Raw genomic sequence first — 24,092 nt, 5'->3', positions numbered from 1 at the left:
TCCCCTCTACGCCACAGCAGTTATCACCAGGAAAAGGCAGCCGGGTTGGAGGCAGCGCGGCAGCGAGCGCCGGCTCTCCTTGGAGAATTTCTTCAATTGAGAACCCAAGAGGGCTTCTCATCACCAGTTTTCCCCGCATTTTTCTGGCAACAGTATCCTTAGGTCTTGGTCCTCCTGTTTCCCCAGCCTCCTTTCCCCTCTGACGTCCTTTCCTACTGGCCCCGGTCTCCCAAGCCAGAGCCATCATTTCCACTCTGACGGGTGCTGCTGCTCACTGCCCACCCGTCCTGCTTGGTGGGCTTTTTTGCCCCTTTTTGCCCCATCCCTTCCAGAAAGGCTGCTCTGGATCTAGCCTCTGCTCCCCTCTGGTGCTTGCAGTCAGCCCCCAGTCTGTCTGCCAGACCCGAGTTGATTCCGATGTGCAAGTCTCCTTTAACCGCATCTGTCATCTTAAAGCCACCTCGTGAGTATCTAAATCATGTTGCTGCTCCGTTGCTCCGTATAACCCACCTGTTTCTTAACCTACTTGAGAATTGTCGGTTCCTTCCCTCTTTCCAATGCAGACTCTTTGAGCACACACTCCAGGATAGGGGAGATGATGCCCCGTGTTGTTCCTTGAAAAGTAAAGGAAGTTAGGAAGTGAATGAAGTGAGTGGGAGACTATTAACGTTAAGAGAAAAGAGCTTTCTTCGGGCTACTCGGGAAAGGAATGTTTTGCTTTTTTGATCTTTTTGTTGCTCATTTGCTATCCTTTTTTACCCCTCTTTTCATTTTCGACCTTCTCCGTGCTACTCAGCATTCTCCTGAATTGCCATTCCTCAGGACACTTGATGTTGTCTCTGATTATACCCATAAAGATCAGCTTAGAATTTCAAAACCAGGTGAATCTAGCGCGCACACACACACTTCATCCCCGAACACCACATGCAAATAAATACAGATGGTATTTTGATTGTATGTGGGTTACAGATTCCTTTTGTATCAATTATTGGCTCCGTTATATTGATGTTTATGTTAATTGATAACATTTATTTGTGATGGGTGCAAATTTGACTTTTCCCCCCTCTCTTTTGATCTGGGAAATTCCCTCTTTTGACATTTCTAGGATAGGAGTTATCAGAATAAGTTGTATGGAAAAACACATTGGGTATGTATGAAGAGAAGTTGATATTTTGGGGTAAACTTAAATTCCTTTTTTTCCCATAGAAACTATGGGGGCTGAGAAAAGAAGTCACAAAGCTGAGCATACGCATGCTTCAATGGCACTTAGCTGTTATTACCTGTAGTAAGTAAGAGCTAGAAACTGAAGAGCAAGGGGTGGCTTATGGTCTCTACAGTAGAGTGAAAGCAGAATTGAAATGCACTAGTTTGTGTAATCAGGAGTTAGAGTATTTGCTATAATACACCACAGTGACATAAAGAATTACCAGAACAGCAAATAAGATTATATAGGTCAGATAAACACATGTCAAGTTTGAACATAAGACATTGTGTTCTTAATATATATATAAAAATATTTAAAGTCACAATAACAGTCTCATAATGAAGTATGTCGCTTATTGGGGGGAAATAGTAACAACTTAAGTGTAAATACAAACGCAGTTCTTCTAGTTACTTTCACACATTACTGTTATTGTAAATCTTACATATTTCACCTATAAAGCTTGACTATTCTTATATTTGATGTTATATTAAGTTGCTGTGAAAAGTTTTTAAAAATGTAAACTAAGGTTAGAAAAGCTGCTCATAAAGCTTCCTCTCCTTCCTCCTCTTCCTCCTCCTCCTCCCCCTCGGCTGTCTGTCTGTCTGTCTTTCTTTCGTTCGTTCTTTCTTTTGTTCTTTCTCTCTTTCCTTTTTTTTTTTAAGACAGGGTCTTTATGTAGCTCTGACTGACCAGCAATGTAGATCAGGCTAGCCTTGAACTTGAAGACAGTCACCTGACTCTTCATCTTGTCACTCATGGTCAAAGCTCTTTATTTCAGCCACTTAAGCCCCAATTTGGCAAAATGGAATAAATCCCTATTCTTCTAAAAAATTGGAAGCATTTTATATAAGCATCCATTGTTTTTAGTTATACCTTGAAGTTAAAAAGAAAATAATACTTTTCGTTTAGTTTACCAATAACTTGTCTTTAACTCCAAGTAAAAAGTAGATACTGGTGGAAAAGCTTGCCACTTTGAACAATCTTGTCTAGATACTCTTGGCAGTCATACTTGGCTGAATTGTAAGCAGTATGTTCTAAGGAGAATGTCTGATAGAAGGGGATGAGTGATTTTTTTTTAATGCATCTTTTCTTTTGTAAAGCTATTTGGCTCACTAAATATCGTAAATAATTTCTCTTCTTCCTCTGGGGTCATCAAATTCTTGCTTCTAGCATAGAGAAGATGTAAAAATGTTCTTTAACACATTGACAGGAGGAAGTAAGCTGAAGTTTATAAATATTTTTGTGTAGTCTTCATTTGTAACATTTAACATGGAGGCGTCATACTTAATGATTTTCTTTGATACTTTGTAGTTCTTTCTGCAAATTGAATAGCCAAAGTCTTCAAATGAATAGATTGTTTGTATAAGGTTTTTAAACATGAGTTATTTAAAGTTGGTTTACCATATAATTTTTTTGAAACTTGCATCTACAAACCTTTAATTTGATTAGGATGAGAGATATAATCAAACACCAAAATACAAAATAAAATTGTTTTGTGACACTTGTCAACTTCCTTCTAAATGGAAATACTAGAGGTAGCTTGCAGCCCATTACTTTGTTTTTGTTGTTCTGAAAGAAGGTCTTAACTATAGCTCAGGCTATCCTGGAACTGACTGTGTAAAAGAAGTTGTCTTCAAGCACAGGGTAGTCATCCTGTTTCAGCTTCCTTAGGCTGGAATTACATGTGTGAGCTACCATGTACACCAGTCCTGGATAACTCACTATTTTGTAAAAGACAGAGGGCATTGCCAAAAGATGAGCTCTTAGCATTAGGAGAATTTTACTTACTTGTTTGGTACTAGGCTAGACTATGGACGTTAAGTGGCCCCCTGCATATTAGACAGTGGCTTCAGGAGAGTGTTTCTGTATAAAGGATTTTGTGTCTTAAAAGAATGAAAAATAATTCATTTAATCAGTTTAGTTTTAGAAGCTTTTCTTTGCTTCCTTCCCACTCCCTGGTTTAAAGTGAGGCAGCACTTTTCACGATCATGATTTTTTTTTTAATGTGACTGCAGTGATTCTTGACTCAACTCTGTTATTGTCTTTGTAGACTGTGTGAGATAGGGTAAATTTGTGAAAGCTTTAGTTTTTGCTAAAAATTCACATAGTTTTGTCATTACCTATATTATCACCTTGACTTTTTGTAAAGGAAGTGTAGTGAGCTAAGTTGGTTTTGAAACAAAAACAGTAGGGAAATAGGTTATTGAGGTTTTTGCTGTTCTAGAAACAGTATAACTAGAATGTACTACATACATTCCCCAAAGGATTTTTTTAATCTAAATGGAACTTGTAAATGGTTTTCATCCCACTGGAATAGCATGTATCAGATAAAACTTGGTAACACATTCTAACATTTTATAAACTTTATGTTCCCATAGAGTTAGTAGGAAAAGTCTACAAATACCCATTCTTGAAAAAAAGTTGCATGAAACCTGGTAATTTAAAGATTTAATGTATTTTTGTTTCTCAGAAGTTGAGAGTTCACTAGTTATGGTAGCATAATCTATTACTTTGATCAGGTTGTGGGTATTTACACAGTTTATTTCAAAATAATTTTTAATCTCATTTTGTAGACTTCTTTAATTGAAAGATTGTGAAGTATTCTTTCACAATTAAAAAAATGTGTGTTTCTGTGTGTGTGCATTTGTGTGTTCATACAGATTCATGTGTGGGTGGGCCAGAGAACAACTTCAGGTGTCAACTTTAGGAAAGTGAACAGAGTCTCCCATTGCCTCTAGACTCACCAATTAGGCTAGACTGGCTCACCATTAAACTTCAGGGTTCCTTCTGTCTTTGCCTAGCCAGGGCTGGGATTGCAAGTCCACACCATGCCCAGTGAGTTTTGAGGACAGAGCCCAGGTCCTCATACTTATAAAATAAATGCTGTATGAGCCATCCTCTCCCATCCTGGTTCTTTAAGTTTGGTGGGCTTGTTTATTTGTTTGCTTGTTTTGTCTTTGTTCCTCCCAAAGTTGTTTATGGACAATTTTAGCACGGTTTTTTTGGTCCCTCATAGTTTAGTTTGTTTTAAGTATTTCCATGCTAAGGAACATAATTCAGGCCTGTGCATATGAAGCAAGTATATTACCACTTGGCCTCATCATTGTAATTTATTAGCATGATTTTCTTTTATTGGAAGAGGAAAACCTAGAGTAAAGATGTCCAAGTATCAGGCAGTCTGAGATGTTTTTCCTTTTTGTCTCAGTATATTCAGTATATGAGGATGGCTTCTTCGGCTTCTTCATTATTAAGCTGTTTGTGTAGGAAGATTCTCCTGTTTCAAGCTTTGCTTGCTTTACTGGGGTAAGCCTTGCTATTCTCAAAGCATATGTGTTATATATCTGTTCAAAATTTTTTGTTTATTATGGTCACTAAAAAAATCTCTTAAGAAGTTAAGTAGTTATGGAATTAGAAATCAAAATGACCAAATTGGCTTGTGTGCAAAACAATGTGTAAAATGTTGTGTAAAAATAATGGTTCAATACCAGGCATAGTGGCATATACCTTCAGTCCCAGCACTTAGCAGGCAGAGGCAGTATAGGTCTCTGGGTTTGAGGTCAGCCTGGTCTGGATAGTAAGTTCCAGGATGACCAGGACTACACAGTGAGACCCTGTCTCAAACAAACCAAACCAAACCAAACCAAAGCACACCACACCAAAAAAACCAAGGTGGAGGGGAAAAAGCTCAAAACTAAACTTCAAAAACCCAATGTAATTGAAGAAAAAAAATTGCTTAAAAATAGTATATTTGTATTACTGTTTGTAGAAGGAATTAGCAAAATATGACATGGACAAAGCAGTGATTGGATTTGAATGGTAGCTATATCCAAGGGACATGATATCCCCTAATAGTAACAGATACCTTGTCTAAGCCAAATATCTAGAAATTCTTGAGCATGGTTTTCCTTCTCTCCATAAGGTGTTACTTTCTGATAATTTAGAAACCTGTTTCATTCATTCCCTGTAGGGCATCAGGTGTCTTTAGATTTTGAGTTTACTGAACATTGGCTGACTTAGGTTATTTAAACAGAGATTATTTAGTGAGCCTTGGTTTTAGCAGTTTTTTCTCCACTAAAACAAAACAAAACAACAACAAAAAACCCCCCAAAGCTTAAAAAAACTTTTCTGCCTTCCATATTTTATGTATGACTTTTTTTCTGATTTTTTTTTTTGAAGATTTACTCATTTTACGTATGAGGATACATTGTTGCTGTCTTCAGACACACCAAAAGAGAGGTCATCAGATCCCATTACAGATGGTTGTGAGCCACCATGTGGTTGCTGGGAATTGAACTCAGGACCTCTGGAAGAGCAGTCAGTGCTCTTAACTACTGAGCCATCTCTCCAGCCCCTGTTTTTTTGTTTTTTTTTTTTTAAACGTTTAGCAATTGTTTGGACCATTTTGTGGATGCCAAAATTGAATAAAAATGTGTAGTATAGACAGTATTGCTTTGCTGGTAAGATTAATTTTACTTCTCATGGAAATTTTCAACATTCTGATGACGTTTATCCCTCCAATTTACTTTTCATTAACTTGTAGAAAAAGATAAAAGTGCTTCAAGCTCCCTGTTAGACTTGATCTTTCTAGAAACCGTTCTTTTATGGTCAGTGGAGAGCAGGATATTTGTTGGGTAAAGAAGTGAGTTACAATCTAGGCCTAGTGTACAGATCTGTAGTCCTAGCTACTTTGGAGTGAGGCAGCATGATCTTGGAATTCAAGAATGACTCTGTGTGTGTCTGTCTGTCTGTCTGTCTGCCTGCCTGCCTGTCTGTCTGTCTCGTCTTGCTCTCACTCTCTTGCTCTCTCAACTGTAGCTAGGCATGGTACTATAGATCTGTAATGTCAATCAGTAATGTCAGAATTTAGAGGCTGATTTGAGCCTCAACAGTGAGACCCTGTTTCAAAAAGCCAAACCAAACCTTTTAATGTACCACAGACCCATTTCAGTGTACCAGAATCCACAACAGCCATCGCCCTTTGAAAAAAGGTATTACAATGTGTTTTATGTATATTTAAAATGAACTTAAGACAATATTAAGCTTTTTTTTCTTTTTAATGGGGGCAGGGAGCTGGAATTTGAATTTAGAAGTTATGTACTAGGAAAGCCTTCTACAAGTCAGCTACAGTCCAAGCCCAAGTCTTTTTTAAAAATTGAAATTTTGTGAACACTTTCTACAAATACAAAGTAACTGTGGATTATGGTGTAGCTGTCATTGAGCCTCAAAGATTATCAGCTCCCAGCAGTGTGGTCTCATCTCTGGCCCACTCACTTTACCTTTCTCCCTGCTACTCTGCCCTGCACCGCTTTGAATCAGTCCTGGCCATCACATTATTTTCTTTTGTACTAGAACTCTTTCAACAATAAAATACTTTTAATTTTAATCAGGATCATGCAGTCGGCTTTTCAAATAGCTGAGTGCATATTATATATAGACCCACATGCTGGAAAGTGACAGTTTACATTTATCTTGACAAGAATACTTTATAACAGTGTAACCTGCACTGTCCAGAGAAGTGTTCAAATAATGTACACAATACATAAACTCCAGGCCATTGCACTTCACATCGGAGTTGTAGGGGTGGGGCTTCCTGAAGAGAGTGGATAGAGATAACGAATCTGAACTCTGTGTGTCTTCAGAGCATCTCCAGAGGAACACTTCACACACTTCCTCAGGGGGATAGAAGCACGAGGAGACACTTGGAGATGGGGATCAGCATGTTCTGAGGAGATGTAAGAAGTCTGGTTTTGTGGAAGAACATGTTAACCTGAGGGAATTGTAGCAGATCGTTTTATAAGTAAGGTTGGTTTATGGAGTATATGTTTAGAATAAGCTTGAATTCAATGTGTGAAGCAGTTAAGAAGCCCCTCACTCTCACCCCGCAAAAAAAACTTGGTAAGGGTCGGGAGTTACATATTGGTATGTTTTAGAAAGATTAATTCTTTCAGTACTGTGCTAAATAACACAGCACAATACTGTGTTTGGAGTTAACAGCCATTTTTTTTTTTAAATATTAAAGACCAGTTGAAAAGCTATTCTGAGGAATATTAAAGCATTGAGGTGGAAATTCTGCAGGATTTGGTGGTAATTTTTTTAAAGATCTATTTTTATGTATATATGTGTATGTGCTAAGTGTGTATAGGTGCCTCTGAAGGCCAGAGAGGGTGTTGGAATTCTTAGAGCTGGAGTTATAGGTAGTCATGGCCTCCTGATGTTGGTATTAGGAACTGAGTTTAGGTCCTCTTCAAGTGCAGTAAACAGCCGAGTCCTGAGTCTCTTCTCTTCACTTCTTAAGTCTCAGAGTGACACTGTACTTAGATTAGAGCATAAGACTAAGAAATTGTGTTGTGCTTGTCTTTTGTAGTATATACAAGGCCACTTATAGCTAGAGTCTCATGTTACTGAGGCTGGCATGCACTAGCTGCCACTATAGGGCAGTAATTGTGGCTAATATAGAAGTGGGTTTTCAGAAAGGAAGTGATAGATACATGATTACTCAAATAATCTAAACAAAGAAATTCTGTTTTTTAAAAAAGATTTATTTATTTTATGTATATGAGTACACTGTAGTTGTACAGATGGTCCTGAGCCTTCATGTGGTTGCTGGGAATTGAATTTAGGATTTCTGCTTGCTCCGACCCAAAGATTTTATTTATTATAAATAAGTACACCGTTGCTGTCTTCAGACACACCAGAAGAGGGCGTCAGATCTCATTACAGATGGTTGTGAGCCACCATGTGGTTGCTGGGATTTGAACTTAGGATCTTCGGAAGAGCAGTCAGTGCTCTTACCTGCCGAGCCATCTCACCAGCCAGGAATTCAGTTTTAAAAAATGATTTTAGTTATTCATTCACTGGAAAATAGTGAGGAAAACAAAGAAACATTAAGATAGTAAAAAGTAAACACCATTTTTCCCATCCCTAAGAGCTACAAAGTGTGCTGAACTTCTGATGATGTTTCTACCTGTACTTCCTACGGTGCTGAGATTACAAGTGTGTGACACAATGCTTGCACTACAATGAGAAATTTTATCTCATCCGATTCAATGTGTTTATTAGTACAGATAAGACATATCATGCCTATATTTGGATAATTGCACAAAAGAAATATTATTGGGTATCTTTAAGGTTCAGTGATGGTTTGATGAGGCAGAAAGAATGGCCGAAAATTCTGATGAATAAGGGCATTAAATATTGAAGGCTCAACGTCCCTTAAGAATGAATAGGATTTTAAGGTCAGCAGGATAACATATAAGATAAAGACATGTGAAATGAAAATTTATTCTTTGATTTACTTTGATATGCTTCATTTTACCGACGTAATATTGGAGGCTGGAGAGATGACTCAATTGGTAAAGAGCTTGCTGTATAATCATTAAGGACTTTAGTTTCTTCAGCACCTACATGAAACAAAACCAACCAAACAAAAGAGCGGAACATGTTGGGCACCTTAACCCAGCTCTGAGTGGCTTGAGAACAGAGCATCCCTGGGGTTTGCTGAATCCTTGAACTCCAAGTTCAGTGAGAAACTGTGTCTCAGTGGGTAAGTTAGCGAGTGACTGAAGAAGATGCCCGATGTCTATGGCATCTGTATGTACCTGCACACATACATATACATGAACACAAGCCAGTGCGCACAGACTTTTAAAAATCTGGTTGAACATCAACCTTTTTTTTTTGGTAGTGGTAGTGGTAGTGGTAGTGTGTATGGTTGCTGTTCTGAGACCCTTGAACCTTTTATTTAACTTGTTGACTCTCATTAAACCAACTTCAAATACTGTGTCCTTCTAGACAGCACGCTTCATTTTGTGAAGGAATTTTAGAGGTTCCTTCCTCTCCTCCTCTTTCCTTTCTCCCTTGCCTTGCTCATGCTAGCGAGTGCTGTAACATTGAACTACATCCCCCGGCCCTTTGCATTTGCTTTCTTTCTGGAGGGAGTATCTTATGGAAGTCAGGCTAGCCTGAAAAGCACTTTTATCTTTTTAGAAAACACTTTGTTTATTTATTGTGTACTTGTGTGAGCATATGGATTCCATGGGGTACATGTGGATTTCAGAGAACAGCTTTTGAGAGTCAGTTCTTTCCTTCTACCATTTGGATTCCAGGGGTCAAACTCAGGTCATCAGGTTTGGTAGCAAGTACCTTTATCTACTGAGTCATCTTACCAGCCGGGGGTGGGGGGGTGGGGGGAGTTATTTTGTAGCAGAGGATAACCCTTGAACCCCTGATCCTCCTGCCTCCACCCCTACACGCCCCCTCCCCCCAAGTATTGGGATTAAGGTGTGTGTCACCATGCTCAGCTCATTTTGTGTTTATTTATTTTATATCTTTATTTTGTTGTATGAACGTTTTGCTTTGTGTGTATGTCTGTTTGCCATATGTGTGCCTGGACCCTGTGGAGGTCAGAATAGGATCTCAGATCCCCTGGAACTGGAGTTCCAGGTGGCTGTGATCTGTTGTGTAGGTGCTGGAAATCAGATCTGAGACCTGCAAGACCAGCCAATACTCTTAATCGCTGAGCCATCTCTCCAGCTCTCTTACTTTGTGTTTTAAAATGTGAGTGTACTTTTAGCTTTGTAAATGGTAGATGAATATTAAATATATTTACTTTTATTTCTTGCTTCCTTTAATATCTAAGGTATTATATTCTTATGCTGAATTTAACTTGTAGATCTCAAAGATTCTTACAGTCAAGGCTGAAACTCTCTGAAGCCCAAGGTGCTTAGAATTTTAAATTTATACTTACTTATACCAGTCATTTTCTTTCTTGTGTTATAAATATTAGGGTCTATCTTAATGCCATGACTGTTGTAGCATTTGTATAATATTAATAATGATAGAAACCAAGATGTAATGTAGTACATTATTGAGAAGTACAAATTGATCATCACTAACTTCAGTTTACAAAATACTCCCAAATCTGAAGCTGGAGCACTAATCTGATAGCCATTGTGCAAAGTTCCACACTGCCCTCCCATTACAGAGCACAGTCAAAGGCAGGTAGACACACTGAAACCAAAAGCTTTTCCTGTGATATCATCAAGTCTGTTCGTTTCAGGTCTATATGAAATATAAATGCATTTTATGTTTATAGCTGCACTAGTCTCGATTTTTGACCTGTCTCATTATGTGTACATAATGTCTATATTCTCTAGACTCTCCCTAAAATCTAAACTCTGAAACACATCTTCTCTAGGCATCTTAGGGACATGAAGCCTATGATCTGCTTGACACGTCCCCTATCCTTCGAGCTCCTTCATTTTGGTAATGTGTAGAGCTAATTATCTTGTATTGTTTCAGTTTTGCTTTTTGTGACAGGTTCTTGCTGTATAGTCCAGGCTGGCTTTAAACATGCTGCTTCAGTTTCCATAGTGCTGGGATTATGGACATGTGCTATCATGTCTAGCTGAACTATTTTGGCCTTTAAAAAAAAAACCCTTTTTCTCTATTTGGTCATGGTTGTTAAATATAAATGCTACTTGCCTTCTCTTTGGGAATGTTTTTAAAAGCAGGGCTTTTAATGTGTTAATTTTAGATTTTAAGATTGAGTTTGTGAAGGAAAATCTTTTTCTTTGTGTATATTTGTGTGTGCTTTTCTGAATGTTTGCCATATAAGTGGATGTCTGCACAGGCTGGGGGGGGCGGGGTACGGGATGGAGCTGGAGTTACAGATGGTTGTGAAACACCTGACATGTGCATGGTAAAAGTCAAACTTGGCTCCTCTGAAAGAATAGGACGTCCTCTTAGCCACCTGACCATCTTTGCAGCCCCTTGATTTTCCTCTTATTTTCAAGTATATAGGTGTTGGGCAAATTGCTACACACACAGGTGTTTTGCAAGGTAGGAAGGTTGGTTTAGACATTTGTCTGTTCATATTACAGTGAGGACTCAGGCACTCTTCTTCTTACTAATAACCCTAAGGCAACAGAGAATCTTAAGGATTATTACTGTTTTCCTTTCTTCTTTCATTTTGATAATGGGGATTCCCCATATGTACTGATCATGTGTTCGCCAGTGAGCTACATCCCTAGTCCTAGACGCTGCTTTTTATTATATATTGCTGAAGTCCTAGAACTGTGAGTGGTAAGTCATGCTCAGTTTTGTTTTGTTTTTCAAGACAGGGTTTCTCTGTATAGCCCTGGTTGTCCTGGAGCTCACTTTGTAGACCAGGCTGGCCTCGAACTCAGAAATCCGCCTGCCTCTGCCTCCCAAGTAATCATGCTCATTTTAATCCAGCCATCAAGAGGCAGAGGCAGGAGGATTGCAGAAGGTTGAGACCAGGCTGGTTTACATACTGAGTTCCAAATCTATAGAGTGAGACCCTGTATCAAAAAAAGAAAGAAAAAAGTGATTTTAAAAACTTGGAATGTGGAGCTTGAGATAGATGGCTCAGCAGATAAAGCATTTCCTGTTCTTTCAGAGGAGCTGTTAGATTCCCAGTACCTATATCAGATGGCTTACAACTGCCTGGAACTTCTGGTGTCTGTCTGTCTGTGTGTGTATCTGAATGTCTGTGTATGTATCTATTTCTCTCTGAACTCACTCTCTCTCTCTCTCTCTCTTTCTCTCACACACACACACAAAGAAAATATCTAAAATAATAAAAAACCTTGTCATGATACTAAAATAAATATGCTCTTAAGTATTTAGGATAAACTCTCTCTCCTCTCTCTCTCTCTCTCTCTCTCTCTCTCAAGTATTTGGGATAAACTCTCTCTCTCTTCTCTCTCTCTCTCCTCTCTCTCTCCCCTCTCTCTCTCTCCTCTCTCTCTCTTCTCTCTCTCTCTCTCTTTCTCTCTCTCTCTCTCTCTCTCTCTCTCACACACACACATACACACATACACAAAGAAAATATCTAAAATAATAAAAAACCTTGTCATGATACTAAAATAAATATGCTCTTAAGTATTTAGGATAAAGGACTAACTTAGATGATTTTTATTATGTTTTTATTTTGAAGCAAGGTTCTCATTATCTAGCCTAGAATTAGAACATCATCTAGCTTAGAACTCATTATATAGACGAGGGTAGTCTTGAACTCACAGAGATCCATGTGCTCTGCCTCCCCAATGCTGGAAATAAAGGTGTGTATTACCATATCCAGTCTTAGATGATGTATGGGTGTTTACCTATATGTATATTTAAGGATTGTGTGGGTGCTGCTGCCAGAAGATGTATCACATTTTCTGTGACTGGAGTTACATACGGCTATGAGCTGCTTTGTAGGTGCTGTGAATTGAACTCATGTCCTCTTACAAGAACACTTAGTATTCTTAACTGCTGAGCTGTCTTTCCATCCCTGAGATAAATTTTTAATAGTTGAATATTGTATTCAGTTAGCCTGTAGTTTTCAGTATGAGTCCTTTGAACTCTTTTTGGTTTTATTCATTGTTTCTGTAGGCAGGTGCAGTTTTGGATAGAATCAGACAGGGTGAGTTGGCTCTACCACTTACAATCACTTCCTAACCTAGGACAGATAGATACTTAACTAAGTCTCAGTTTTATCATTTATACAAAATATCTAGGATTGTTTTGTACAATAAATGAGCTAATTTATTAGAATGGTATTTCTAGTAAGGTATTCTATCCAGGGCACAAAGTAAGCCCTGGATAAAGGTTTGCTGTTAGAATACATTTGAAAGAAACAAGAAACTTTCAACTTTGAAGTTAAGTCTTTATATTCAATACACTTTTTTTGTTTTTGTTTTTGTTGTTTGTTTGTCTTGTTTTTGTAGGAAATGGATATATGTTTCCAGTAGTTATTTGGGCAAATGGAAATACAAGCAGTGTGTTTGAGGAATGATCATAGGACTGACTGGCTTGCAGGAATTCTTTGGAATCAGGGAGTAATAGAAAACAAAATTAAATGGATAAGATAGAAGATGATTACCAAGTTTTGAACTAAGGCAGCAGTATGTACTTATGGTTGATAGAAGGAATCACTACTCTGTTGATGGAAGTTTTAAGTCAGGAGTGTGTAAAATATTCAGTGGAAAGTTTTTTTTTTTTTTTTTTACTTTCTCTAATTCTGGATATTGAGCGAAGGGTCTCACGCATGCTAGGCAAGTATTTTAACACCGAGCTACACTCCCAGTCCTACAAGACCATTCTGAGTGTCCTTGTGGCACACAGTAAGCCCTCAATTTATATCAGATAAATGAGCTTTAAGAGAGACTGAGGGCCGGTAAGGTGGCGCAGGCTTGTTATATAAGCGCTGACGAGGCTTGGGCAGAAGGGGGAGAAATTAATGTTCTATGGGTTACTCCCATGAGAGAAATCAGAGATCTGAAATCGGAAGACCCAGAATAGAGAACCGGGGTAGTTTCAGAAGGAAGGAGGTTAGCATAATCCAATACTATTCAAGGAGAGTGAGGCTCCAGAAGGACTCCTTTGATTTGGTAACACAGTGACCACAGATCATTGGACACTTGAGCAGACTGGGATGGAGAGTTAGATCTAATTGTCGGGAAGTTAAGGAGGTAGTAATGGAGACCAACTGTGGAAAAGGTACTCAGTTAAGAAAATGGTAAGAAAGCAACTTAGAAAAGTACTCCTAGCTCTATATACCTGAACAGTTTCTATTTTTTGAAGAAGAGAATGGGAAGCAGTTTGTACTGAATGTTCTTAGGTTTCTTAGTACAGAAGTGTTCAGTACACATGCTGGTCCAGTGCCCTGCTTCTTGGTAATTATGTGATCTTGGGGAAATTTGCTTAATCTCTTTGTGTCTTTGTTTTTCCATTTTTACAAATGGAGATGGGCCATCAAGATGACCCAGTGGGTAAAGATACTTGCTACCAAGCATGATGAACTGAGTTCAGTTTTTGGAACCCATATGGTAAGAGGAAAGAACTAACTTCTGCAGGTTGAATTGTTGCTTCCACATGTTTATCATGTCACACATTCACTTATCCTACAAATTAATAAATGTATATTTTTTGAAAGAAGCACCTCAGGAATGGAGAGGTATCCCAGTGGTTAAGAGCACTTAATGCTCTTGCAGAGAGAGGACCAGGGTTTGGTTCCCAGCATTATACAGCTTTCTATACCTCCAGGTCCAGGGTGTCTAGTGCTCTCTTTTGACCTCTTCTGGTACCAGACACACATGTGGTACACATCACATACGCACGTGGAACCAAAATATTCGTAGCGTTTAAAAAAAAAATAGGCAACTCTAAAAACCAATTTTTAAAGAGGCATTTATTTTACAGACCTGTTATGAGGCCTAAATTATTTATTTATTTTTTAAAATGCATAAAACACTGTGCCATTTGTGATACATAGCTGGTAAGTCCTAGCTATTATTATCATCTACTGTTGAAAAGAGGTTAAGGCAGTGAAGAATTACAGAAAGACCTACAGCCTTCCCCGGCTATTGCCTCTGTCTGGAAAACACTTATTTTCTTCTTCTTCCTTTTCTTTCTTCTACTTTTCTTTCTTTTTGTTTGTCTTTCTAGATAGGATTTGTGTGTGTGTGTGTGTGTGTGTGTGTGTGTGTGTGTGTGTGTGTGTGTGTAGTTATGGCTGCACTGGCAGGCTCTCTGTTGACCAGGGTGGACTTGAACTCAGAGATCCACCTGCTTGTCTTTTTTCTAAAATATATTTGAGCTCAGAAGTTAGTATCCTTGGGTCTAGTATTAAGGCAAGAAAAGGTTGAAAATTTTAATCTTAAATTTCTTTATCAAAATTCTTTCAGGTATGGCTAGAGAGATGGCTCAACTCTTAAGAGTACACGAGGCTTTGCAGCAAACCTGAATTCAGTTCTCAGTACCCACTTCAGTTTTACACTTGATCTTAGCCAAAAGGCCGAGAAGCGATTCCCACTTCAGTTTTAATCCCAGGTCTGGGATTAAAAAAACATGTGCCACCACTGCCCAGCTTTATTCTTTTTTTATTCCTTTTCGAGACAGGGTTTCTCAGTGTAGCTCTGGCTGTCCTGGAACTCACTCTGTAGACCAGGCTGGCCTTGAACTCAGAAATCTGCCTGCCTCTGCCTTCCAAGTGCTGGGATCAAAGGTGTGCGCCACCACTGCCTGGCCTAGCTTTACTCTTAAAATACATTTGTTTGTTTGTTTTAGTGTGTAGGTGCCTGTGGAGGCCAGGAAGAGGGTGCTGGAGCTGAAGTTAGATGCAGGTGATTAAGAGCTGACTCTCTATAGCTATGGCTAATATAGATTTGAGGAACGAAGAAGATGGGGAGATCATATAATTTCATATTCTTAGATGCTCAATGGGAGGATAACTTCAATAGGTTGAAACAAAGATCTTGTTATTTACTGGACTTCAGTACTCTTTATTTTGTGTGTGTGTTGGAAATTCTTTAGTTTGAAGCTAGGCCTAATTTCTACTGGCTCTGCTTACCTAGATTTTTATTAATCCATAGGAATAACTTTGCAGCCTACATATCACATTGATCAGTCTTATAAAGAGTCTGTCTCTTTTAATTACTAATTAGTATTTTGTGGTAAAGATGAACCACTGTGTAACCGTGCAACAGTGTATCTGATATGGGACAGTTAAATTGTATTCAGTGTTTAGCTCTTACTAGAAAAGTTGTTACAAACATTCATGTTCAAGTTTTTACATGAACTTAAGTTTTCATTTTAGGATGTATGCCCCAAAGTAAAATTGCTGGGACATCTGTTAATTACATGTCTAGTTTGATGATAATGATGATTGATGGTGACATGGTCACCTGTATCCCAAGTTTACCTGGAACTTGATATGTAGTTGGAAGTTGACCTTGAAATTGTGGTCATTCTGCTTCCCCCTCATGAGTACTGGGATTACATGCACACACCAACAGACCTGGTTTCATATGGTGATGTTAAGGATTGAACCCAGGGATTTGTGCATGCTGGATAAACACTACCAACTAAGCTATGCACCCCACTCTGTGATTAATGATATTATTTACCATGTCTCTTGTTGATTTTAATTAATTTTTTATCTTGAGTTCCTTATATATTCTACATCTAGAATCATCTGGGAGAAGGGCCTTTGGGAATGATTTTAGTTGAGGTGGATAGACCCATCTACTTTGTTTGGGTGGCGGTGCCATTCCCTGGCTAGGGTCCTGGACTGTAAGGGAGCTGAGCAGCATGTCTGTGTTCCTCCTTTCCCTAGCAGTAGACGAAGTGTGACCTGCTGCTTAAGCTCTGCTGTCTTGACTACCCCACCATAAAAAGCTGCATATAAAACTGAGTTAGACAAACCCTGTCTCCCTGAAATTACTTTTGTCAGGGTATTTTATCACAGTAATAGGACAAGACACTGAGATATTTCATCAGCATCCTTACTGTGGTCATGTTGATAGGTAGGTCATTATGTTTTACTCTGGTTTGAGATCCCACATAGCTAAAAATACTGAAATATTTTGTTTGTTTTGTTTGGAAGTCTGGGTTCTCAATCAGGCTAGCTTTGAATTCATAGTCCTCTTACCTCTAGAGTGCTAGGATTATAGACATGTCCCCAAGAGACATTGGCCTTTTGTGATTTTTTTTCTTTCTTTCTTTTTTTTTTTTTTTTTTTTTGCCTGTTTTTCAATTGGATTGACTTTCTTCTCTTGAGTTTTGAACATTCTTTTTTTTTGCTTTTCGAGACAGGGTTTCTCTGTAGCCCTGGCTGTCCCGGAACTCACTTTGTAGATCAGGCTGGCCTCGAACTCAGAAATACCTGCCTCTGCCTCCCAAGTGCGGGATTAAAGGCATGCGCCACCACGCCTGGCCTAATTCTTTGTATATTGTAGGTACAAAAGCTTTGTCAAAAATTTAGTTTGCAAGCTGTGTGTGGTACTCACCTCTGTAATTCTAATACTCAGGAGATTTCAGAAAAAAAAAAAAAAAGAAAGAAAAAGAAAAGAAAAGCTTCAAATTTGAGGCCAGCCTGGGCTGTATAGTTAGTTCCAGATCAGCCTAGGCTACAGAGTGAGACCTTGTATCACACTCAAAAAAGTAGTTTGCAAGTGTTTTACCACACTTTCTAATCTATCTGCATCATCCTTAGTGTTATTCACAGAGCAGGTCTTGCTTCCTTCCTTCCTTCCTTTTTTTTTTTTTTTTTAAAAAAAACAGCCCCTTCCCCACCTCCAGTAACCCTGGCTGTCCTGGAACTTACTCTGTAGATCAGGCTGGCCTCAAATTCATTGATATGACTTCCTCTGCCCCCTGAGTGTTAGGATTAAAGTTGTGAGCTACCATACCCAGCAAAATTTTTTTTAGTTCTTATTTTTGTTTCTTTATGTATGTGAGTACACTGTTGCTGTCTTCAGACACACCAGAAGAGGGCACTAAATCCCATTACAGATGGTTGGGAGCCGCCATGTGGTTGCTGGGGCTTGACCTCTGGAAGAGCAGTCAGTCCTCTTAACCACTGAGCCATCTCTCAGCCCCCTATTTTTTTTTTTTTTTTCTTTTTAATGTGGTATAGTGGTGATTAAACCCAGAGCCTGGAATATCTAGACAAACAGTTTATTCCCAGCCCCAGTCTACACTTTAATCTGGGAACTGTGGGGCTTCTATCTCTTGTAGTACAGATTGATTAATTTTTTTCATGAAATTTTTAAGTTTTGATGAGGTTTTAAGTTTGTAGAGAAGACTTTCTCCCCAAGCAACTTTTACTACTGCTGAGTTTCTGAGTTTTTTCTTTAAGTTAAGGGGTTAGGGCTGAGGTGGCGATGTACTTATTTTGTGTGTGGTGGTGGGAAGGGTGATGATGTTTTGAGACAGAGTCTTCTTACGTTACACTTTCTGGCCTTGAACTTGTCCTTCTTCCTGCTTCCTAGGTGTTAAGATTATAGGAGTGCCTCACCACCATACTTTAGGTTTAAATGTGCGGTCCATTTCAAGTTGATTTAATTGAATGCTTTCTGCATAGTAAGATTACACACTCCACCCCAGTGCTCCAGCATCATTTGTTATAAAGCCTTTCTTTCCTCCATTGAATTTCTTGTGTCAAGGTGAGAAACATCAGTTGAGCATATTTGAGCAGCCTTTGTTTCTGGGGTCTCTACTCTGTTCATCAGTCTGTGTATCTCTCTCTCTATTGGACCCACATTGTGTGGAATAATTCTTCCCACTTGGCTGACTCTACAAAACTGCTTTAGGTCTCCTAGGATTTTCCCCTTACCATATAATGTTTATGATAAACTCCATCTGTATCTGCAGACGCTTTTCTGTTTTTTGTTTTATTTATTTATTTTTTTTTCTAGGAATTGCATTATTCCTGTAGCAGAGTTTGATGATGACTGGTATCTACTGTATTAGGCCTTCCAGTCAATAAGCATGCTAAGGCTCTTGAGTTATTTAAATCTTTTATTTCTTTTATCAGTTTGTAGCTAAGGACCTCAAAGGTAGTGGGAATACACTCTGCCATTGAGCCAGTATCCAAAGCTTTTCTTTCTTACTTAATTTTCAAGATGGGCTCTTGGTAAGATGTTTGGACTCCCTTAATCCTCCTCATGATACTTTAGGCCTCTACCACACTAGGTAGACTGGGTGCCTTGTGACAAAACTCCTGACAAGAGCAACTTCAGGAAGGAGGGTTTATTTCCGTTCACAGTTTGAGGGTATATTGTTAATGATTCAGGGAAGGGGCAGCAGCATGATGTGGCTGGCCATATTGTGGGCATTAGGAAGCAGACTGATAAATGCTGGTACTCAATTTGCTTTCTTTTCTCGATTTTTTAATTACGTTGGGGATGCTAACTCAGGCGATGCTGCTGCTCACATGCAGGGTGACTGTCTCTTCTTTAGTAAGACCTCTCTGTTAACACTATTATAAATATAACCAGGGGTGTGTTTCATAAGGGATTACAAATGTAGTCAAGCTGACACGAATAATCACTGCACAGAGTTTAGTTTGTTTGAGCAATATAAAACATGTGGTTTTGTTTGTTTGTGACTAGGGTATAGAAATGTGTTTAAGGGGCTGGTGAGATGGCTCAGTGGGTAAGAGCACCCGACTGCTCTTCCAAAGGTCCAAAGTTCAAATCCCAGCAACCACATGGTGGCTCACAACCATCCGCAACAAGATCTGACTCCCTCTTCTGGAGTGTCTGAAGACAGCTACAGTGTACTCATATATTAATAAAATAAAATAAAATAAAATAAAAAAAAAAAGAAATGTGTTTAATTTTTGTATATTGATCTTGCATCTTGTGACCTCCCTGAACTTATTTAGTAACTAAATAGTTATACCATCTGCAAATAAAGACTTTGCAAAAAAAAAAAAAATTCTCACCAGTTTGGTGTGGTTTTTAATTTTCTGTTCTTTATTGTGTAGCATTCCACAGCTGTTGAGTAAGATTGGTGAGAACAGTTTTTGTTTTGGACTTGAGTTTACTAGGAAAGATACTGCTTTTTATCATTAAGTGTGATGTCAGCTTCTTAGCTGTGACTATTGGGTGTTTTTTTCCCCATTCTTTGTCAGGCTGAGAGGAAGTTACCCTCCTTTTCCTAGTTTGCTCAGAAGTGTGTACTGCTTCCTTCCCCAAACCTGGACATCACATATGCTAGGCAAGTGTTCTTTACTAGGGTAGGCCTGTGCCCCAGGCCATGGTGAGATTTGCTAAAACGATTTTTAAATATTATTTCTGTTTTATACTGTGTGTCTGTGTTTCATGGGTGCAGTGCTTCTGGAGCCCAGAAGACAGTGTCAGGTCACCTGAAGCTTCATCTGAAGGTGGCTGTGAGCTGTGTCCTACATGAGTGCTCTGAACGAGATTCAGGTCTCTGAAAAGCAGCAAGTACTTTTGACCGTAGACACATTTCTCTAGATCCATCGTGGACTTTTTTGTTTTTCTTGTTTTTCTTGTTTTCATGAGTTGAGACAGTGATTAAGGGTTCTTGCTGCTCTTCCAGAGGACCTGGGTTTGATGTTCAGGTCATTCATGGTACCTCACAACTGTTCATAACTCCAGAGCAGGGAATCCAACATCCTCTTCTAGCTTTGCAGGTACCAGGCGTGCATTTGGCACACAGACACACATGCAGCCAAAACACCCATTACATACAATTTTTTTTAATAAAATAAAAGTTGAGTCAGCCTTGCATAACTGGAACAAATCCCATTTTGTTATGGTTTACAGTCTTCCCTTTACATTCCTGGGTTTTAACCTCATAATATTTTGTTCAAGATTTCTATATATAAGTCCGTGAGGGATGTCTGTTCTGAAGTTCGCTCCCTTCCTTCCTTTCTTCTGTTTACAGTATCTTTGTCGTCATCATTATAATATTATTGTTACTTTCTTTTGCACTATAGGTGATCAGACCCTGAGCTTTGCACATGCCAGGCAAGCACATTACCACTGAGTTATATTCTCAGCTAAGTTAGCAAAAATGAATTTGACTGGGCCAAGAGATCTTTGTTTGGGAAACTTGTTAATTATGGCTTCTACATCTTCAGTGGTTATAGGAGTAACCAGATTATCTGTTTTATCCTGGTTAAGCTTTGGTAGCTTGTTTTTTTTTTTTTTTTTTTTTTTAACCTCCCCCTACCATCTCTCTCTCTCCCTCTCTCTCCCTCTCTCTCTCTCTCTCTCTCTCTCCCTCTCTCTCTCTCTCTCTCTCTCTCTCTCTCTCTCTCTCTCTGTGTGTGTGTGTGTGTGTGTGTGTGTGTGCTGAGGGTGGTTGGGGTTGGTTTTGATTTAGTTTGCTCTGATTTGGGGGGTAGTACCTGGGATTGAGCCCATGCCAGGCAAATGCTGCATCACTGGCTTAGATGCCCATTCCTGAATAATTACATGTTTGTTCGTTTGTCTGTTTGTTTTTGAGTTAGGGTATCATTATATGACCTTGACTGGCCTGGAACTTGCTGTATAAGCCAGACTGGCCTCAAACTCATAGAGATCCACTTGCCACTGCCTCCCCAGTGCTGTGCTTAAAGAAATGCACTTCCATGAACTATATATTAAGCATATTGTTGGGAATAAGTGAGAGAGAAATCTGTATCCCTAAGGTATCATGGAGTACAAGAGGAATGCTTTGTGCAGTGGTTTAATAGTGTAAAGCAGCGCGTGCAGTGGCAGTGCACAACTTTGATCCCAGCACTTGGGAGGCAGAGGCAGGAGGATTTCTGAGTTCAAGGCCAGCCTAGTCTACAGAGTGAGTTACAGGACAGCCAGGGCTATACAGAGAAACACTGTTTCAAAAAAAAAACCCCAAAACAGCAACAAAATAGTGTAAACCAGCAGGCACCAGAGCCACAGTGGAGAATACTATGGGAATTCAGAAAACCAGTAGTCAAAGAATGGGAGTGAGATCCATTTGTTTAGAGTTGTGAAAGGTAATACTTGAATGAGTGGTAAAGGAAGGTTAAGCAAATCCAAAGAACACATCTGAACAAGAGGATACAGAGCCAAAAGGAACATGAATAGCAGCAGTGAGAAGACGTTCTTTGAGGCAGTGGGATTAGGCAGTATAAGAAAGATACTTTCCTAAAACTCCAAGGAAGGATTTAAGTTTGAGCAGAATAAATTTTTGTCTCATTTGTTGATGTTATGTGTGGGGATGTTTTCCTGCATGTCTGTCTGTCTGTGCATTATCTGTATACCTGGTGCCATCAGAGGGCAGAAAAGCGTTGGATCGGATAGGGCTAGAATAACAGCGGCTCTATGCGGGTGCTTAGAATTGAACCCGGGCCACTAGAAGAGCAGCCAGTGCTCTTAACTGTGGAACCATCTCTCCAGCCCCAGTTTAAAGGTTCTTAATCTGAAGAGTGGCTTGAATGTATTTTTAAGGCAGGGATATCACCATTCATTAGAAGTACAAAATTCCATAGTCATAGTAAGAAGGATTTTTTGACAGAATAGTTAAGCAATTAATACATCTGATCTTTTGACGAGCTTTTATTTGAAGAGAATTAGACAAGTGTACAATGTGTGAATTCTAGAACAGAGAGATCATCAGAGTCAATGCAAATTCCATTTGTTTGTATATTAGTAATACAGTTGAAATGGAGACCAAAAGGAGATTTCTTGAAGAAATAAGAAATAAAGTCAGTGGATGTAATGACCAGATATAGAGGATGATGGAGAATGCTGAATCAAAGATTATGATCAAATTTTAGCACTGGGCAACAGAAAACTGGGTTTTCCATTGACAGGAAATCAAAAGCCTGGGTGTTGTAAAGAACTGTGATTCTTTATTCTTAGACTACTAGATCTTTTGGTCACAGAAAATTACCATAATAATAACTGGAGAAAATCTCAAAAAGGAAGTGGAAAAAGAATTCTTATAATCCAAAAGCCCTAGAGTAAATATCTGTTTATTATTTTCATGTCATTTTGATTTTTTTAAAAGTGTGTGAACTTGTATTTAGTAAAGAAATTTTCCCATTATAAGTATATTCACTCTCAAATTGTAAATATTCAAACATTCAAAGTAATTACAGTCCTTGCACATTAGATTATAAAGGATTAAATTGTTTGGCTTTACTGAGAATGTAGATTGTTATAATTTTTTTAATACTCTGACATTGTTGAAACAAAGAAGTTTTTTACTTATTGCATATTTTTGATAAAACAGTTTCATTCTTAATGATTGGTTCTGTAGATGCTCTAGCTTTATGTCAATTATTCCACAGACCAATTGTCAGGTTTGCCAGTTGTGTTGGTATTTTCAGAAAACAATTTTTCTAATAAATTTGGCCAAAATTTGATCATTTTGTGAGAGAAATTTTAAGTTTGTATTCTTTTTACTACTTTAAAGGTTACTTTCTATTTCTCTCCCAGTATTCTTATTACTGGGATCCTTCTATCCATTTCAAAATGCAGATAATGGGCTGGTGAGATGGTTCAGTTCCATCCAGCTGTCAAACCTGTCTGAGTTGAATCTTTGGGATTGACGTGGTAGAAGGAGAGGATCTGCTCTGAAAGTTGTCCTCTAACCTCCATGCATGCACTGTGGCACACAGACACACACACAAATGCAATTTAAAAGTTAAGAAAAAAACAAAAACAAAACAGGAACTGGAGAGGTGGCTCAGTGGTTGTGGATATTGGGTGCTCTTGCAAATTCAGTTCCCAACACCTATATGGCAGCTCACGACCCTGTAACTCCAGTTCCAGGGACTCCAATGCTTTCTTCTGACCTCTGAGGGCCCCTGCTTGCATGAGGAGCGCAGACACACACTCAGGTGCATACACATTACAGTACAATAGTTAACTAAATAAAGCACACATATTAACTTTCCAACTAGACTAAAATTTAGCCTTAGCCTTTTATATCTGATGGGATGCTTTTTATTAGCTATTGAAGATAATCAAAGATATTTGGTTGGCAGTTCATCTCAACATTATTTTAACGAATTCTTGTCTTAAAAACTCAGGATCATGAGTCATTTAAGTTTATTGATATATATAATTTTCAGAAAACATTTCATAGTGGCTGGGGGGATGGCTTAATGTATAAAATGCTTGCCATGCAATCTGTGAGTTTGGAAGTTTGAAAAAGCTGGGTGTAGTGTGCCAATCTGATATGTTAGTGCAGGGGAGGTGGATCCAGGAAGATTCTTGTGCTTGCTGGTCAGCTCTTTTTGCTGAATTGGTTTTCCAGGGTTAGTGAAAGTGATGGGAAATATTTGATCTCAACTTCTGGACTTTGCATACACATGCACAGACATGCATGTATATACCACATAAAATTTCAAAATCAATAAAATTTTCACTAACAATCTAACATACAGGAGAAGAAATGGCTCAGGAGTTAAGAGCACTGGCTGTTCTTCTAGAGCACCCAGGTTCAATTTCTAGTACCTACATCATGGTTCATAACTGTCTGTAGCATTCCTGTGGTGCAGATATGCGTACATGCAGGCAAAACAGCTGTGTACATAAAATGAAATTAAACAAAAAAGCAAGCTAATATACGTGTGTATTAAAAATTTTATATA

At 38.7% G+C, this 24,092-nt stretch overlaps 1 protein-coding gene across 8 annotated transcripts in view; it reads left to right on the top strand.

Moving 5' to 3' along the window:
• Cnot4 (CCR4-NOT transcription complex, subunit 4) overlaps window positions 1-24,092 on the top strand; it is a 111,690-nt gene that overhangs the window by 436 nt on the left and 87,162 nt on the right. The window lies entirely within an intron of this gene.

This window comes from Mus musculus, chromosome 6 (genome assembly GCF_000001635.26).
Source record: "Mus musculus strain C57BL/6J chromosome 6, GRCm38.p6 C57BL/6J".
Lineage (NCBI taxonomy): Eukaryota > Metazoa > Chordata > Mammalia > Rodentia > Muridae > Mus > Mus musculus.
The sequence above is the reverse complement of the archived record's forward strand: the minus strand, read 5'-3'. Positions and strand labels throughout refer to the sequence as shown.